General features: G+C 35.8%; 1 protein-coding gene across 17 annotated transcripts in view; it reads left to right on the forward strand.

Annotated features, from left to right (window-relative positions):
* Window positions 1-1,230: 1,230 nt before the first annotated feature.
* Zfand6 (zinc finger AN1-type containing 6) overlaps window positions 1,231-15,971 on the forward strand; it is a 72,512-nt gene continuing 57,771 nt past the window's right edge. For 13 of the 17 annotated variants that reach the window (XM_077799865.1, XM_077799861.1, XM_077799862.1 and 10 more), the window contains exon 1: window positions 1,231-1,362. The gene's annotated coding sequence lies outside the window, so the exon portion shown is untranslated. Of the gene's footprint in view, window positions 1,363-12,438; window positions 12,513-15,971 lie in introns of those variants that run through there. The other 4 variants (XM_077799866.1, XM_026400528.2, XM_077799864.1 and 1 more) reach the window with 3 other exon arrangements.

Here is a 15,971-nt window from a genome sequence, read left to right on the forward strand (position 1 = left end):
CTGCTGGAAAACCAGTGAAATACTTCAGGCATAAAATACAAGGGTCATCAAAAACTCGGTAATCAAGATAAACTTTTTTTTTTAAATGGGGTACTGGGGATTTAACCCAGGAGCTCTCTACCATCCTGACTCCTTTTCATTTTTGAGACAGGGTCTCTCTAAATTGCTGAGGGCCTCACTGAGTGGCTGAGGCTAACCTTGAACTTGAGATCCTCCTGCCTCACTTCAAATCCCTGAGTCGCTGGGATTATAGGCGCGTGCCACTTCGGCCGGCTTTAATGAGACCCTTTTTTTAAAAAAATTAATATTAATGCAAAAAATCCATGACTAAAAAATATCAAAATCTAAAATAAAGGCCCGGCCTCCTGTGAACCGTATTCGAATTTCACCGTAGGATTAAAAGACCTCGAACTAAGTATCCTGTACTTCCTGCTTGTATTGCATGAAGTGCGAACAAAGGCTGAGAAATTTCGGAGGAGCCATTCTTCCGATCACCCCTTGCACCAGAGCAGCAGCACGGCCTGCTGCACGCACCTGGAACCCAGAACCCGTGCTTTAAGAAAAGGCTGGAATCTGGAGGTTCTTGTGGGGGCGTGTGCAACCGTGCAAGTGTGTGTTACATCTGTGTGCACGCTTCTAATCGCTTCTCTTTCCAAGTCCTGGTCAGGACAGGACAGAGGTTTGCCTCCTAGTATGCACACAGAACTCGGACTTTGGACTAGCAAAGACAGGGGCAATTTGGTTGCATGTGGGGAATGGAAGCTCAGGATTTCTTCTTTGACTACTGGCAGGTGGATCACAGCTCTTCCTGGCGCTTCAGTATGAGAGAGGAACACGCCGCTCATTCTGAGGTACCAGAGGTACCTAACCTATATTACCAGACCATTTTAAGTATCTGCAGGACCCCTATAACTGTCCGCAGTAAAAGAGCGAGAAATTAAGACAGGAAAGGCCCCCAGAAAGCGTGAAAGAAAGGACAGTGAAGGTGGAAAGGGAGGAGGAGCGTCTCTCCTCGTTCCGTCCCGCCCCTCACCTCGGCTCCGACCAATGGTTGCGTGCTCCGAGATTTAGCCCCGCCCCTCCCCGCCTCCTTCGTCCCGCAGCTCCGCCCCGGCCGGTAATAATTAGGCTGCGGGCGGGGGATGCCGCGTCAGCGCGGGGCACTGGCCAATCCTAGGGCTCTCCTAGGCGGTCACGTCATAGGCCGAACAACCAAACAGAAAAGTTTAATAAACAGCGGACGGAGGGGCCGGAGGCTGCGGGGCGGGAGCGAGCTGGGGTTCGGCGGCCTCACCTGTCCCCATTCACCGGCGGCGACCGGCGGCGGCGGGCAGCGCGTCAGGCGGAGAGAGCCGCCGCCAGGTGAGGAGCACGGCCCGCAGACCAGCGGCCCGGGGCTGCCCCTCCCCCGCCCGCTCCCTTCCCCCACCGGCCTGAGGCGCGGCGAGGTCCGCCCCCGGCCCCTCCCGGCGCGGGCGAGCCGGAAGCGGAGGGCTGCAGGCGGGCGCAGCAGGTGGTGGGCCCGTCGTGGCCGCGCGTTCGCTGGCCCGGGCTCCGCGTTAGCCAGGGACCTGGGCCCCGGCTGGGGCGCGACGGGCTCTCGCGGTCCTGGGCCGGCTTCCCGTCGGTGGGCTCGCCGGGGTCCAGGACCCTACTACTTGCGGGCCGCGGAGGCGCGGACGCCAACCGCCCTGTTCCCATTCCGAGCAGTTGGCGGGTGGGGGTCTGGGACCCCGGGCGTCCTCCGTTGCGCCCCGCCCTCCTCTCAGTCTGAGGTCCTCTTTGGAATGTTTTTCCACCTGACGGGATTTAAGAAACCTGTGAGGGGGTTAAAATGGAGCGTGTCAAACTCCCTTCTGTCTGCCGAGGGGTTCGGAAGTTAATCTTTCTTTTCCTTGGTCTTGTTTGGGTTGCTTAGAATTCCGAGTTTTCTTTTTGTTCTTTTGAAATAGTATTTTTCAAGTCTTTAAGTGTAGTTGCGATAAACAATTAACGAAGAATATTGTGTTTCTGATCATTTTAACTTTATTTTAGAATACTCTGCTAACCACACAGTTAAAACTCCTAACTTACCTTCACGACTCCAAAGTTGTTAATTGGCGTGAGGAAGCTTGGACCTGGGGTTACCTACAGACAATGTGTATTAAGTTGTTAAGCGATAAAAACTGAGCAGCCTTAATGGTTTTGATCCTCAGAGAAGAGAAACGAGATTAAATTCCTCTTGACACCCAAATTCGGAATTTGATTTTTTTAAAAATGTAAAATACTGTAAACTGTGTGTGTGTGTGCGCGTGCGTGCGTGTGTGTGTTTTCATCCTGTACTGGGAATTGAATCCAGGGACACTACCACTGAATTACGTTGCCAGCCTTGTGTATTTTCTATTTTGAGACAGGTTCTTGCTAAATTGCTCAGGCTGGTTTGGAACTTGCAGTCCTACTGCCTAAGCCTCCCGAGTCGCTGGAAATACAGGCAGGAAAATACCATAAACTTTTAAGATATGTAATAATCATGTCGCCAGTTTTAGGGCACTTGCAAAATTAACATACAGTCTCCAGAGCATTAGTAAGAATATTTTGTGGAGTGTACATATTTAAATTTCCAAAACAGGTTTTCTTAAGGGTTTTTTGTTGTTTTGTTTGTTTTTGTTGTTTGGGGCTTTTTTGTTTTAAAAATGTTTTTAAAGAAGACAGGGATCACAAATGTACAGGAGGAAAATTTAAGAATTAGTGGATTTATTATCTTCATTGTAGCAATGATTTCCTGCGCAAGTATACATATGTCAATACATCACATTTTACCCTATGCAACTTATTGTATGTCAGGTATTTCTTAAAAATTAAGTAATCAAAGCATATTTAATATCACAATTTAATATCACAATTCTTTTCCCTGGTACATGAAACAACATAGTATAGAAAGATATACTAAAAATGCATGACTCCTCCCCTTAAACCAAGAACTGGAACATTACCAAAATTTGCATCTGCTTATGAGTTTCTATCTACCCTGTAACCCTGCTTCGTCTTACTGAAGTAAACATAGTACTTGCATGAATTTTCTGTTTATCATTCTCTTGCTTTTTTAAAAAAGTAGTTTAATCACATACTTGCTGCAAACAATGTGGCCCTTTAGTTTTCTTGTCTTTTAAACTTCAGCATATTAGTATATGACTGTGGTTCATTTATCTCATTGCTTTATAATACTCTTGTTAACTTTCCATAACTCAAGGGCATCTAGATGGTGGTGTTTTTTATTTTGTTTTGCTTTTGACAGCTGTGCTGTATGAATATTTCTTGTTTCCAGTTCGTGTTGCACAAGTACAAGAGTTTTTCTAGAGTACTAATAAATATAGATTGTATTAGAACTTTTAGATAATCAGAAGTAGATTAAACACTTAGAAATAAAATGAAGTTTAAAAAGGATTCTCTGTTTGAATGAAAGATCATAACCATAGTGATCAGTTCCTAGTTGAACATTTGTATAAGAAACCAATATTCCTGTTCATCTTTATATAATGAATCTTTTCCTTAAAAATTACATTATAAAAAGTTTGGCACAATTTGATATCCTTTTTCATTCAAAAATAGTGTAGTAGAAAAAACACTGCACATTATGTAAAATAAATTGTTCTGTCTTACTTCCCTTGCCTCAAATCTCAGGCAAGTTACTCTTAAAAACTTCTTTACTTTTGCATACTCTTGTAACAAAAGAAACTTCCTTAAGTATATCTTACCAGATTCTTGTGGACTTTAGTTAAGGGAAACACCTGTCAAATGGCAGAGCCTTTAAGGGAAAGCATTAAGACCAAGGTGCTACTGTATGCAGTTACATTGTGTGTCTTTGGAAAAGAAAAAAATATGTGTTATTTCAGGATTTATAATCACATATAAGTATTTTGGAGGTTAGATAATGCCCCAAAGTGTGCTTCTAGTGCAGTCTTTGTCATTCTAAGACACTGCAGAGACAAATGAGGGAGCAATAGTTCCTGAATTTCTTTTTTATCTATTTATATTTATTTTTTAGTTATAGGTGGACACAATATTTTTATTTTTATGTGGTGCTGAGGATCAAACCCAGTGCCTCATACATGCGAGGCAAATCACTCTGCCTCTGAGCCACAACCCCAGCCCTCCTTAATTTCTTGTGTGTAAGAGAGAGAGAAACATGCATGTATAACTTTGAAGTCATGAGAGTAGAGCATTTTTATTATATGTAGCTTACAGATAAATATCAGGATGTTTTACTTTGTTTTGGTAGAGCTCTATTGCCCTGCTTTAAAAAAAAAAAAAAAACCTCATTTTTGTATTTGGTTATAAGGGCAGGAATAATTTGTGTGTTCCCTATTTCCACCCCAAGCTTTAGAAGAAATAGAAAGATAACAAAAGCTACTCATAACACCACCATAGATGACCATTTAACATTTTGTCAGGCATTCCCTTGGTCTTTTTTTTTTTTTTTTTTTTTTAAGAGAGAAAGAGAGAGAGAGAGATTTTTAATATTTATTTTTTAGTTTTCGGCGGACACAACATCTTTGTTTGTATGTGGTGCTGAGGATTGAACCCGGGCCGCACGCATGCCAGGCGAGCGAGCTACCGCTTGAGCCACATCCCCAGCCCTCCTTTGGTCTTTGAATTTTTTATTTCCTAAACTAAAAGTTAATTTGAAACAGTGTTAGGATGTCTATATCTTCAAAATTTATTCCAAATATAATTTGTCTCAATACCATTGTTTTATATAAGATGATAATAGTAGTCATGTAATTGGTATCTTTGCTTTAACTTTTCCCCTGGCTATTCCTCTGGACAACAATAATTTTAAAATATGTATATTAGATTATCATCTTCCCAAGCTCAAACCCCGTCTGTGGTTTTTAAAAACACAAAATAAAATTCAAACTCTTTATTGTGGTTTGTATACACTGGACTGGTTGAGCCAATAAAAATAGTGCAAACTACACATTACAAAAAGAAAGAGGTTAAATATATTTTATTTAACCCAAAAGGCAATGTTTTTACATATGATCAATATAAGAAATTATTAATGGAATATTTTACTTTTTTTTAAATTGTTTTTATAATCTGATGTGTGATCCACTTGCAGTACATCTCAGTTCAACTAGCTATGTTTCAACTGCTCAGCAGCTACATGTGACCTGTGGTTACCAAATTGAACAATGTGACTCCAAAACTATGTTGCCCTGCCTGTTTCTTAGACATCCCTCCTACCATTCTCACTCTTAAGTCCTACGTCTTTATCTATCCTGGCCTTTTCAAGATTCTTGAGTATTCCAAACTTTTTCCCTTAAAAATGTTCCTTCTTATCCCTATCCCCTACTAGGCGATAGGAAAAGTAGCAGAATACAACAATTACTAATTGGGCATTATGTAAAAATGTGGATGTGTAACCGACGTGATTCTACAATCTGCATTTGGGGTAAAATTGGGAGTTCATAACCCACTTCAATCTAATGTATGAAATATGATATGTCATGAGCTTTGTAATGTTGTTAACAACCAATAAAAAAAAAAACACACAAAAGGGAGTGGGGGAATGGGGTGGGCAGAGAATGGAAGTTCACTGTATTAGACAAAGGGAAATGAAAATGAGGATGGGAATAGGAAAAAAAAAAAATGTTCCTTCTTCCTGGAGCACTCAGTCATATTTCTCTCCAGTAATCATTCCTTCAGAGATGGCTTTCATTGACTACTGATTACCCTGCTTTCTTTATAGAAACTGTCATCTGAAATAATTATTTTTTTTGTCTATTCCCTGTTCAACTGTAAATTTCTAGAGGACATGTTTACCACTAAATAATCATGTATTAAAAATACAAATTTTAATTCAGGTACAAAATGGATAATGCCTGTAATCTCAGCAACTTGGGAGGCTGAGGCAGGAAGATCACAAATTCGAGGCCAGCCTCAGCAATTTAGCAAGAATCTGTCTCAAAAAATAAAAGGGACTGGAAGTGTAACTCAGTAGTAGAGCCTTCCTCTTCCCCCCTCCCCTTCCTTCATTCCCTAGTTCTGTTTTTAAGAATTCTTGATTAATACTTTCCTTTTATGGCTTAATAGTTACCCAATTATTGCAGCCCCATTTAAAGAATACTATTTTCTTCTTTCCCTGAAATAAAACCACCTTTTTCTTACAAAAATGCACATACACTTGGTACTTTTTTGCTTATTTAATGCTACTGAATTCCGTCCTGCCAAACCCCCATTCCCCAAACAAATTCTTGGTTGCTGGGGATCTGACCTAGAATTTCACTCATGTTACTCAGATATACTAACACAGAGCTACTTTATATATATACACATACACACATTTATGTAATTAATATATTTATGTATTACATATAATTGTATATATTTAATAAGATATATTATTTTAAAAATTCTTGCAGTTAACAGTTTTTATTGTTTCGACAACATAAGCACCTGCTTCATTTCACAGTGTGCTAAGTGCTAAGGATGCAACTTTGAACAAGACAGGGTCTTTGCCTTCATGGAATTTACAGATCAACAAATAATTTTCAGATTTTGCCAAGTGCTAGAAAGTAAAGAAATGGAAGGTACTAATTAGGTGTCCTGAGAATGTCTTTCATAGGATGTAATATTTAAATTGATTTATACTACCAGTGTGTTTGAAAATTTCTTTATCTTCCCCCAATTGGTTCAGAACATTTTTAAAAATTTTTCAGTTATAGATGGAACATAATACCTTTATTTATTTATTTATTTATTTATTTTTATGTGGTGTTGAGGATTAAACCCAGTGCCTTAACCTGTGCAAGGCAAGTGCTCCCCTATTGAACTACAACCCCAACCCCAGAACATTTTTAATAATTTTTTTGGCAAAAAAAAAATCTTTTTTTTTTTTTTTGGTAAAAATTGCTTTACAGTTTTGAACCACACATCCATTTTCCAACTATAGTACTGCCTTCAAAGCTTGTCCTGTGTGGTAAATTTGGAACTATGATTCTGAGTTGTAAGATCAAGAGGGGCTGGAGGAAATTGCCCTGTGTTGAACTGATAGCTCAAAGGGTACACAGAGTACGTGGCTTGATTTAGAACTTAACAGAAAATTGGAATGACTGGACTTTATTGAGGGAGGAGAATGGGACAAACTTTATTGTAAGACTTATTTTGGACACTTTTATTATCTTCAAGTGGTAGGACTGCTTCCACCTCTCCTCTACCATCCTGTCCAGTTTATTTGGATTCAGTGATTCAAATGGACTCCTACACATAGTTCATTTTATTTTGCCCCTTTGTACTTTTCATCACTGTTTCTACTATATTTTCACTTTTCTCTGCTTAAGACTTTTGCATATGCTGTTTGTTTTGTTGTTGTTGTTGTTGTTGTTGGGTTTTTTTTTGTTTTGTTTTGTTTTTGCTTAATTGTGACTTTCTTGAGGAATCTTCCTTAATACCACAAAATAGGTTAGGTCCTGTTGCTCTATAGTTGTATTTCATATTGGGCATTTCATAAACATTTGTAACAGTTGAAATTCATTAAGTATGTGTGATTTGTTTTACTGTCTGTTTCTTCCTCCAGAGCTATGTTTTACAGTCTGGTAGTTACCAGGCACTTATGGCTATTTAATGAATTAAAATTAAAAAATATTAAAAATTTAGTTTCTCACTGGTATTAGTCCCATATCAGGTGCTCAGTAGCTATATGTGACTTTTGGCTGTTGTAATGAATAGGAAGGATCTGGAGTCTTCCACTATAATAAAAATTAATCTTTGTTTATATAGTTAATGGCTACCATACTTTATTTAAATTAAAATAGTCACATTTTAATCATGAATTGAGGTGTCCTATAAGTATGAACTTGACTTTTAGTACAAAACAGGAATGAAAATATCTGTTTTTAAAAATGATTATATATTGAAGTTAAAATTTGCATATTTTGAGTTAAATAAAATATATAATTACAATGAATTTAACATGTATCTGTAGTTATATTTCTTTTGGACAGTACTGATCTGATTCTAGAGCAGAAGTTTTTTTTTTTGTTTTTTAAATTTTTATTTGTAGATGGACCCAATGTCTTTATTTGTTTGTTTGTTTTTATGTGACGCTGAGGCTCCAACCCAGTGCCTCACACATGCTAGGCAAGTGTTCTGCCAGTGAGCTACAACCCCCACCCCCTCTAGACCAGAAGTTTTTACACAGGTAGAGACTGTTTATTTTGTTGACCATAGTATAACAGCAAATTATACCTAGCACATAGTAGGTTTTCAAATGATTTGGTAAGTGAATAACCTGCCTTTGGTAACTTTGAATGCCATTGTTTAATTGACAAGAGACTCTTACCTATTCAACGTTTACTTTGCAGAATTGTTAGTTTTCTTTGTGACTGATTTTTTTTTAAATTGTCAAGATGCTTTCCTTTTAATATATTTTTGTAAAAATTAATCTTCCTTATCCAATCTTTTAATTGCTTTTCTTCTGGTTTAGGCAGCTAAGGAGACAGAAGGAGATAAAGAAAAGCCTACCAGTCTATTTTTTGTACATTTTTCTATGTCTAGCAGTTTTACTTAGATATCTGTCATATTATTTGGAACGTGAAAAATATTATTTGAGGATTGTGAATACTTTTTCCTTTACTTACACTTTTGTCTCATTATTATCCCTGTTTCTTTTCAGTTTGCATTTATTGGTGACCTTGTTTATTCCTTTAGACTGAAAACAAAGGGCCTTACTGTCTCTTTTACAGAGATCTCTTTTCCTATCAGTTTGGTTTATGCTTTCTTATCTGTATGTTGCCTTAATGTTTCCTTTTTATTCAGTGTTGCCTGAATGGACCATAACTACCCTCTCCAACTCCCCAAATACATGTTGTATATTTTTTTCCATTATGGGTTAGAAGATTTACACCAGAAGTTTCCAAGCTCATATACCTTACTCTTGTAGGAGGAGAATATTTGCCATGGAGATATTTTTTTGAATGATATTTCTTAAAAAATTATCCCTTGGATGGTGGTTTTCAAACTTCATTTTTATTGATCCAGTCATGTTTTGCTGATGTCAGGTTGGTCCTTTCATCAGCTACTGCATAAACCACCAATTGTGTCCAGGGAGAATGCCCAGGATTAATTTCTTTTGTAGGAAGAACAGTTTGAACTATTTTAGTCCTTTAAAATTCAAAGTTTTTGCCTTACTCTGTATGTATCCCACTGAAAGTTCTTTCTAATAGTCTAGGTATCGATTCTTTGTATAGGGTCTTTTTTATCAAAAATAAAATGGGACCAACTTGTTCAGTGGCTTCTTCTAACTTGATTTTAGCTGATATGTTTGGGGAAAATCTCTGGGCTCCTGCAAAGATTATACAATACATTCTTTGAATACTTGATGTTAAAAAAAAAAGTGGCATGCAAGCTGGGAGGGAACTTTTGTGGTATCTTATTGTTCCTATGAAGTAATGTTGTTTCGTACTATACAATTTATGGTCTTGATATTGCTTTCTTTTATTTAGTTTTGTTGTTTTCTTCTGTTGCTGATTTAGAATTGGAGTAAAACACCCTTAGTTTTCATCTGCAAGCCACCTAACATAATTATTACCTCAAAGTTCTTTCAAGTAAGTCCTAGACAATCTGAAATCTCTAAGCCCACATCTCCCATCCTTTTTCTTGGTTATAGATTGAGAGTGGTCTTGGTGTTATATTAGTATATAATTTGTATCTGTTTCATGCAAATAATTAACTTTGAAATGAAAAATAGACATCAGAGCAGAGGTTTATTTGGTTCCCATTGACTCTCTGCTAATTTTATGCTTGCTACATTTTAAGAACAAAACTTTTACCATCTCTTTCTATAATCTTTTTTTGGGGCTATCTGTTTTCCTCAAGTTTCAGACTATAACTCAAATTATGTATTCTTTCTGCTGATTGCTTCTGTACCTCTTTTACCTCCTATATGATCTTTTGTAGAGTATGCACACAGCGGGAGGAAAACCTGAACTTGACTCATGAAGTGCTGGGCATTCAAAGCAGTGATTCCTTGCAAAGGATCTTGGGACTAGACCACTGTGAATTGGCTCTTTCAATTTGTCCACTTAAAGGGCATAATAGATTGCGCAGCTGTTTGGGCTTTAGTAGGGTATTGCTACATATTCATGTCAGGTTGCAATTATGTGAATTTTCAGTTTGTTACAAAGACTTCTCTTTGTATTCAAAACAATTTTGTTGATTTTGTGTTTTAATATGTGTGTTTTCTTTCTGAAAAAAATGGTTGCAAGATTTTGAACTTTGAGACTAAATCTAAATTAAAATTATTAAATATATAAACATTAAAAGCATGCTTTAAGAAGCCATGTTAATTTGCTTTAATTTTCCATTTTTATGAATAACAGAACTTTTTTTTTAAAGATGCAGATGGACACAATACTTTTATTTTATTTATTTTTATGTGGTGCTAAGGGTCGAACCCAGTACCTCACACATGCTCTACCACTGAGCCACAACCCTAGTCTGAGTCAGAATTTTTGATAGAGGTGAAAATTATACTTAACACATTAAATACTTTTGACCTAATCAGAAAACAATTAATGTCAGAGTGATGCTTGATTGGGTCAGGCTACTAAATCATAGCAGTTCTAATGAAAACATAAATTTATATCATGAAATGTAGCAAACTAAGTCATGTATAAAGTCACAGCAAATCTTTTTTGTTTAAAAATCAAAGTACCTCTCTTTAGAATCTCTATAGTAAAAATACCATTTACTGTAGCTTATTGAGTAGTTTAAAAGGAAAATGTCTTTCAGCTGCACTTCAGGATATCCATGACACCTTGAAGTGGGTACACAGTAGTTTCCATCCTTCTTTTAAAAAACAACCATGAATGTGAAAATACTTTGTGTACAACCAGTGACTTGAAAAATTGCGCTCTATATGTGTAATATGAAATAAATTGCATTCTGCCATCATGTATAACAAATTAAAATAAATAAGTAATTTAATAAAAACAACCATTAAGGGGCTGGGGATGTGCCTCAAGCAGTAGTGCGCTTGCCCGGCATGCGTGCGGCCCGGGTTCGATCCTCAGCACCACATACAAAGAAAGATGTTGTATCTCTGAAAACTAAAAATAAATAAATAAATAAATATTAAATTTCCCTCCCTCTCTCCCCCTCTCCCCCCCCCAAAAAAAAAAGAAAAAAGAAAAAAAAAAACAACCATTAAGCCTGGCATAGTGGCGCATGTCTATAATCTCAGTGACTGGGGAAACTGAGGCTGGAGGATCACAAAGTCAAAGCCAGCCTCAGCAACTTTTTTTGTTTTGTTTTGTTTTTTTTTTAATATTTATTTATTTATTAGTTATTGGTGGACACAACATCTTTGTTGGTATGTGGTGCTGAGGATCGAACCCGGGCGGCTCGTATGCCAGGCGAGCGCGCTACCTCTTGAGCCACATCCCCAGCCCCAGCCTCAGCAACTTAATGAGACCCTGTCTGAAAACAAAAAAGGGCTGGGGATATGGCTCCATAGTTAAGTACCCCTACTACATTCAATCCCCAGTTCCAAAAAAAGAAAAAGAAAAATCTTCCTAAACTTTATACCTGGGCCTGAGGGTATAGCTTGGGTAGAGCATTTACCTAGTATGTACCCTGGGTTTAATCCCCAGCACTGCAGAAATAAATAAATAAATAAATACTCTATACCTGAACTTGTCATTAGAACAAATTGTCTTTTCCTTTTAGAACTCCATTTGTAAGCATTAACCTTGGCAAAACATACGGTGTCACTTTGTTAAATGTACTAATATAGAAATAACATTTCTGCCTAGTTTTTCTTTCAGTCTTAGATGGAAATTATCAATTTTTGGTGGTGTTGAAAATTTTACTGTGTTATATTTATTGAGAGCTTGTCAGTGAATTTGATCACTTAGAAATGAATCTTTTGCATTCAGTATTTTAATGCATATTTTCACTCAAATTATCATCTTTAAGTCTTAGAGAACATACTAATACTCTTAGCAAAATTTTATAATGGGTTTTTGTATCCATTTAAAAATTTTCAGACAAAATGTGAATTCTATTAATAAGAATCTGCCTTTTAAAACAACGTAGTCATCTTCATGGCTGTGTAAAAATAAATGATTTAGGTTAAAACTTTTATCACTAAACTTAATGTCAAAGGCTCTTCTGTGGGATTTTTCATTGATGTTATTTAGTTTATTTTTCACCCAGACAAAAGAGAAAGCAAATAGTATATGATGGGAAAACTGAAACATTACTTACTGTTTCTTTAAGAAACCAGCTTATCCAGGGGGTTTTAGTGTGTTTAACCTAACCTGCTAGCAAGGAAAAGTTCTTTAAAATAATGGATATTAGCCGTATCCAATCACAATTATCAGTTTCACTAACAGGGAGGAGATTTTACTCTTCGGCCACTAGAATTGGAGAAGGTGGAGCTTGGTATTCAGGTTTGGTTGCTTTGGAGTACAGCTTCAAGTGAAGTTAATCTGAGGTGAAGCAAACAGAAAATTGTGGAGGTTTTGTTGGTAGGATTTTTGTTCTAATCTCTTAATAATCCTATATTTTGTACTTTTGCTCCTTTATGCCTCTGTGTATGCTAGGTGTTGTTATTTCTATTTTCTGATGCAAACTGAACATTAAAATTAAGCAGGGAAGCAGAACAAAAGGGCTGTTTGGACAGGAAATAGGTGTTCAGAGAATCAAACTTGACTTTCTTTTATCATTATTTTTAGTTCAGAATTAGAGTGACATAAAAAAAAGTCTTTGAATAAAAATCATCTCCAATAACAGGCTTTTCTTTTTGATTGGATGTTGGAGCAATCAATTTTCAGTTTTTATGAGTAACATCTTATAAAGGTCTGTTTGGTGTCATTTTCCTTAAACCTAAGATGTTAAGTTGCTAAAAGACAGACAAGTGTGTCAGGTTTAAACTTGTTTTTAAAGGATTGAATTGCCAGCTGTTTAATTTTCTTTTTTTTACCCCTAGAATGTCCTCCTTCTTTTTAACTCCAGTGTATTTTAAATTTAGCAATATGCTGACATTTTTAATATGTTTACAATTTTAGCTTTGGTTTTAAAAAGGTCATTGATATATTTTTATATAGAACAAAGTAAAACTGCTTTCTTCTCCAAATTCTTCATTTCTTTAAAAGGGGGAGATAAGTAATTAACACCCTTTTGAAACAGGAAGTGGATGGATTTGTATTTTTAAAAAACTATAGGTAAGCTACCAAAACTTGAAAAAGAAAGTATCTACAAATCTGTTGACATTTCTTATTTATGAAATAATTGTATATTTCAGTACTATATTTTTTTCTTGGGAAAAACATATGTTGCCCTTTGCTCTCATAGATAAAGATATGAAAGTTCATTTCAATTATCAGTTCAAACGCCAACTGAGCATTTTCAGCCAGTGTCTTTGTATTTACTGTGCTGTTCATTCCTAAGTCAGACAGAGGTTTTTAAATTAATGCTTTTCTACTATCTCTGTTGCTTAAACAATAATAATAAACAAGTCACCCATATACCCACAGTATCATTATGTGGTGGCCTTATTTTCTCCACCTTTCCTTCTATATATTATGGCTTTTCCCCAATAAATGTGAATAAGTACAGTGTTGTATATTTTTTCACTAAGCTGTATCCTCTCTTATTAAAATTGTTTTAATTCCAGTAGATATGCAATGAAAGTTGATTTGACCTTAACCTAGTCTTTTGCCTGTTCTATTTTTGGGTTGTTCGTAATTTTTCATAATTTTAAATGGAATTACATTGAATACATTTCTGTAGATATCTTTAAAATATTTCCCCTTTTAAAAAGATTTATTTCTTTTGGAACAAACCCCTAGAGTGTGCTTATCTAGATCAAAGGAAATGAACAATTCACTGGCCAGATTGCTTTTCAAAAAGGTTATACCAATTTATATTACCATACTTCATATTTTCTCTTAATAGGTAGCCCCTTAAATTTTTTATTATCCTTTGCCTCTGGAGCTCTCTTGAGTTATTCATTTAGTTTTTCCTTAAACAAATAACCTATTTAAAACTTCATTTTCCAAGATAAAGATGGATCTAAATCCATTTTCTGGATATTAAAATTAGCTGAAGGAAATTGGGGAAATTTTTACCCACTTAAGGGAACAATTATATATCTTTGTTGAGTATTTTATTTATTACATGTTATTGCTATTAACAAGTACAGGGCTTAATATTTTATCCTGGCTTTGTCGTTAATGCCAGCACTCTTTAGTGTGTGCTGCTTCTGGTAAGGACACAACAGAAGAAATATTTCCTTCTAAGAAAATATATCAGAAACATTTTTAGAGAAGGAGCTGGAATAGTTTCAGTTAACATTACCTGTATCCAAACATGTATGAATAGCCATTGTCACTGTGCATTTCTGAATTTTGGGTTTTTAAAAATACACTTTAGAAACAGAATTTGTATGCATAGTTCTCAGTATTAAATGGTATAATAGCACCTTTACAGTATTTCATAGGTTTTCAGTTAAAGGTAAAAAGATACCTGTACACAAAGTGGTGCTAGTCATGTTATTTCTGTTTCTCTGAGAGCATTCTTTGTTTGGCATTAACTGCTGATTAGGTATGCTCTTACTAACTATTCTGCTAAATGGAATAGGCCTTAACTGTTTAGCTTATGAACTAGCTAACAAATTTTACAGAATAAACTTAAAGCAAAATTTGAGACAAAAATACTAATTTAATTAATGGGACAATAAAAAGCCATGGGCTAAGCTGCAACTCATTGGTGCGAGCTATAGTTGAATGTGTTATCTTAACTGGTCTAGTCATTTTCCAGTTTAAATAATTTAAACTTATTTTCTGTAAATTTATTTATTTTTTATTTTTTTAAAAAATATTTATTCCTAAGTTTTAGGTAGACACAATATCTTTATTTTACATTTATGTGGTGCTAAGGATCGAACCCAGTGCCTTCAGCATGCTAGGCTAGCGCTCTACCATTGAACCACAATCCCAGCCCATCTGTAAATTTATTTTAATTAACTGATAATTTAGTATCTCTAACTTTCATAGGTAATGTTGGTATGTTTTTCACTGTTTGTTTTTAGTGGGAAACAATTTTTTTTAAGTCTGTTTTGTTTGTTATGATTGAAGAATGATTTTTCCAGATACTTTGGTTTTTTTAACATTTGGAATAGAAGAGAAATTTTAATTAAATTAAAATTAATTAAAAATTTCCTTATTTACATCACAAATATTTCCTTTATTCTGAATTTGAGAAAATGTAATCTATTTTCTTTTTATCAAATCATTGCTACCAGGTAGAGATGAAGATATGTAAATATAATTTAAAATCATGTCAAATATGACTGTTGATTACATTTTAAGGGATACCCAAGTAAAGATTTACCTACTCTTATACTCTGGAAAACATTAAAAAATTTTGAGAAATTATGATCTTTAATGGATTCTCTACTGCAACTCTACTATATTGGCTTGGTTGACAGAAGTAGGGAGAATCCTCTTAGTTCATTGCTTTCAGTGGGAGGAATAAAAATGAGCTTTCTACCTGGAAAAGAGTACTGTTAAATTGACATAGATGTTGGGGCAAGATATGAATAGTGATAGCTCTGTTTTATCCTTCAGAATGAAGGGGAAAAAAATGACAGAGGGGATATGGAGTGCAGTCAGAGTATCCATTTTTAGACTATTCAGGGGAATGTAGTGATACTTTCCCTCTTAATAATATAAGGAAAATTCTTAATAAGCAGTAAGTTGAGAAAACTTGAAAGAACCTAGAGCCAGTGGCTTAGCATTTATAAGGTCTCTTTATTCTCTGTAATAGGGGAACTGCACAGTTACGAAATGCTTTTCCTGTCTACCTTCTTTATGAAAGTAGGTAAATGTTCGAAGAGGTGACTTTTGTTGATAATGTAAGAGGTGCTTATATATGAACTGATGTCTGTGAGCCTGTTTGAATGAATTTGGATTTCTGTGTTTGGG

Source organism: Urocitellus parryii, chromosome 6, assembly GCF_045843805.1.
Source record: "Urocitellus parryii isolate mUroPar1 chromosome 6, mUroPar1.hap1, whole genome shotgun sequence".
NCBI classification, from domain to species: Eukaryota; Metazoa; Chordata; class Mammalia; order Rodentia; family Sciuridae; genus Urocitellus; species Urocitellus parryii.